This window comes from Octopus bimaculoides, chromosome 3, assembly GCF_001194135.2.
Source record: "Octopus bimaculoides isolate UCB-OBI-ISO-001 chromosome 3, ASM119413v2, whole genome shotgun sequence".
Taxonomy (NCBI): domain Eukaryota; kingdom Metazoa; phylum Mollusca; class Cephalopoda; order Octopoda; family Octopodidae; genus Octopus; species Octopus bimaculoides.
This window is the reverse complement of record NC_068983.1, coordinates 16911931-16915894: the sequence shown is the minus strand read 5'-3', so window position 1 is coordinate 16915894 and position 3964 is coordinate 16911931.

The window sequence follows — 3964 nt, the reverse complement described above, 5'->3', positions numbered from 1 at the left end:
ATATATATTCGCGCGCGCACACATACACACATATGTATATACATATAAATATATATATCCACACACACTCACATATATATAGCTGCATATACATGTATATATATATATATATATATATAAGCATGCAGATTAACATCAAATATCAGTTTAAGTGTGTCAGATAACGCGTATTTTACAATATATATTCTGTGGGTGCATACCTCTCTCCTACGTTGTCTTTTTGTGTTTATTGCTTTCATTGTGTATGTGTACGTGTATATACATATATATATATTTGTGTGTATACGCGCATACATGTATGTATGTATGCCTTTCATAATCTGACTCTGAAGAGGCTGATGTTGGTGAGCGTCAGCAAGACGTATATTATGTAGTTAAATCGATAAGACGAGTACAGTGAACCAACTCGCTCTGAGGAGCGGGAAATCCAACGTTTTGGACAGTGTCCTTCTTCAGAAAAAGTTAGAAGGTGAGAAACTAATGAGAAGCAGCAAAGTTTTACGTCCTCCAAGTGAAAAAAAAACCTAGTACATCTTTGTTAAGCTGTACGCAAACAAACTAGTGGAGACGAGACTACATTTATCAAAGGTTTATTACTTTACGTACATCAGGGCTTAAGTCGCCAGTTATTTCTGCTTTATTCATTCAGATTCGTTTAACACTCACTGTTGGCATTCTTTTTATTTTTCTTCTCCTACCGGAAGTCCCTTTCGCTGTTGGCCAACTTCCTAGCTAGCCCGCAGCGAAGTTACTGTCTACACTTCGTCTGTCATGAATCCTACCCAACACTAGCTGCATTTGTTTATATATATATATATATATATATATATATATATATATATATGCAAAGAGTTCTTTAAACTAACACCTCAAAAACATCTTCCAAGTTCAGTTTCTTCAAAACCACCAAAAGACTCACCAGAGACTTTACATATTAAAACAACCTGTCTTCTACAACGCAATATTTGTGAATAAACAACACACATCTCAAGCTCTCGGAGTCTCTACAACTGTAGTCTGTGATAATCTTCCATGCTTTCTTTTAAATAATACCTACTAAATGTGTTGAGTGCTCTTTTCTTTCCTTTCGTGTGTGTGTGCGTCGCACGCGCGCATTGTACAAACTTTATACCAGTCATGGACAACCTGTGGCCCGTGGGGCTTTCAAAACGGCACGCCTTAGGGAAACTTACCTCGAATGTTTTAGTAACGCAGCCCACCGGATGATGAGCCACGTCTCAAGCGGCTCTTCTCAAAATAAGGTTGCCTATGTCAACTTTATATAAAAGACACTAACCTCCCATTCAGAACCAGAAAACAGTTATATTCAGTAGGTGAACCGTTACAAACCGAAGTGCACTTCACACGCGGGAAGGAAGGAAGGAGGCTCTACGGGAGCACTCCTTCTCCCAGAAATAGCAGCCAAAATCTCTCTTGTATCACATCTTACTGTCTTTAAAAATATCACGAAGGATACATTGACTACTTAAATCCCAGGTATATTACTTGAAAATAAAGAGAATGGGATGGCTGGAACTTCATTGGTATTACGTTTGACTGAACAAGTTCTTGATAGCAACATATCCTAAACTAGAATCTCCCACATTGGGTTCCGAGAACCTGAACGTTCTCTGAAGAAAATTAGTGTTCCACACTATAAGATGTCTTTTTACAAAATTGGAAAAAGAACGTACAAAAAAATGGTATTCACCATTTTCAATTAATAAGCTGCTTATTACATCAGATGTGCAAGGAGAGTTCAACATAACTACTTGCTGAAGCTACTGTGTCAGTATTGGGAGAAGCGATCAGAGCCGCAAGACATGAGAGACTGCAACGTTGTCACCCTATATAAGAACAAAAGGGACAAAAGCGACTGCAACAACTACCAAGTTATCTCGCTGTTAAGCATCGTTAGGAAGGACTTTGTCCGTGTGACCTTAAACAGACGACAGAAAATTGCTGAGAGGGTATATCCCGAATCTCAGTGCGGTTTCAGATCAAAAAGCTCCACCATCGACATAATCTCTCTCCGACAGCTACATAAGTGCCGAGAGCAAAGACAACCATTCTTTATCACCTTCATCAACCTCACAAAGGACCATTCAAAATCCTTGCCAAGATGAGCTGTCCTCCAAGACTCCTCAGGATTGCCCAATCATTTCACGCAGGCATGAAAGGCGTCGTTCAATTTGATGGCTCTTTTTCGGAGACATTCAACATACGTAGTGGCGTGAAGCAGGGCTGTGTGCTTGCCCCCACCCTGTTTGGCATCATCTTTGCAGTCCTGCTGAAACATGCATTTGGGACATCAACTGATGGTGTTTACCCCCATACCAGATCAAGTGGAAAACTGTTTAATCTGTCGAGACTGAAAGCAAAATCCAGAGTGCGCCAGGTACTCGTCAGAGAAATGCTGTTCGCGGACGATACAGCACTGACAGCGCACTCTGAAGAGCAAATGCAGCACCTCGTGGACAAACTGTCAAAGGCTTGTCAGGAATTCAGTCTGACTATCAGTTTGAAAAAGACCCAAGTAATGAGCAAAAGTGTCAAGCAACCCACTCCCATCATCACCATCAACAACTACAAGCTGGAGGTATTCCATCAATTCACCTGTCTCGGCTCTACCATCACTGATAACCTCTCCCTGAACCCTGAGATTAACAGGCAAATCGGACAAGCATCCTTCACATTTGTCAGGCTCAAAAAGAGAGTTTGGGAAAGCAAAAAACTGGCTGCTAACACCAAGATTGCTGTCTATAAGGTGTGTGTCCTTAGTACGCTACTTTACGGCAGTGAGACGTGGGCCTATACTCCAGACAGGAGCAGCATCTCAACGTCTTTCACCTTTGTAATTTGAGACGCATCTTGGCTTTCAAGTGGACCTGCCACATCGCCAAAGTCCTCAACCGAGCTAAGATAGCCAACAAACTCACCCTGCTCCAGCAGCGTCGTTTGCGCTGACTCGGTCATGTACATTGTATTCCGGACGGAATGATCTCCAAAGACCTCCTCTTTGGGGAATTGGCCACTGCCACAAGAACAAGAGGACGACCTCATCTTCGTTTCAAGAACGTCTGTAAGAAGGATATGAAGTCACTTGATCTGGACGTCTTGAGATGGGAAGAGATTACATATGATCACTGGAGACAAAGACTGCGAAAGGGGATGAAGAGAGCAGAACAAAAACAGGTACTCACCGGAAGGAAAAAACCAGTAGCACCGGCAGAGAGCTACTTCAAATGCAATCGCTGTATGCGTGACTGCCACTTCTGTGTGGGCCTACACAGCTACAACAGACGATTTCTTCGTGCGCAGATCCATGGCTTCTCGTGTGTGTGTATCTGTGTGTGTGTACGAGCATGCGTATGTGTGTGTGTATAGATATAGATCTATATATATGTGTATGTGTCTGTGTCTGTATATATGAATTTGTATATGTAAGCGTATATGTGCGTGTGTATGTAAAGTCGTAGGAGCGTATATTCAAGTATATATGTATAGATGAGAGCATGTAAGTGTACACGTGGGTGTGTGTATATATGTAGATCTATATAGAAGGATGTATATGTACATGTTAATTCATCAACTGAATAACCGGTGAACTCTTGAAGGTCCGCCAATTGCAATTACAAGTGTAACCATAAAGAATGAATTGGCAGTACAACGCAATAGACTGGTACTCCCTTTTATATGAACCTCAACACTTGCCATCCATAGCATAGCCACCCTCCTACTCCATCTGTACATTTAAAGCAGGTTCATCAACAGATTTTCAACCACAACACACATTTTGATGTACTGAGTGGATACTACTACTACTACCTCGCATAGCCACGACAGACAGAAAGGATGTGTTGAAGCCGAAAATTCGAGTTTACGAAACACGGAAACAATATTTATACAGCACCTGATGAAACCCAAGATCTCACAATGCAGAGAAACGGGTACATAACTTGCG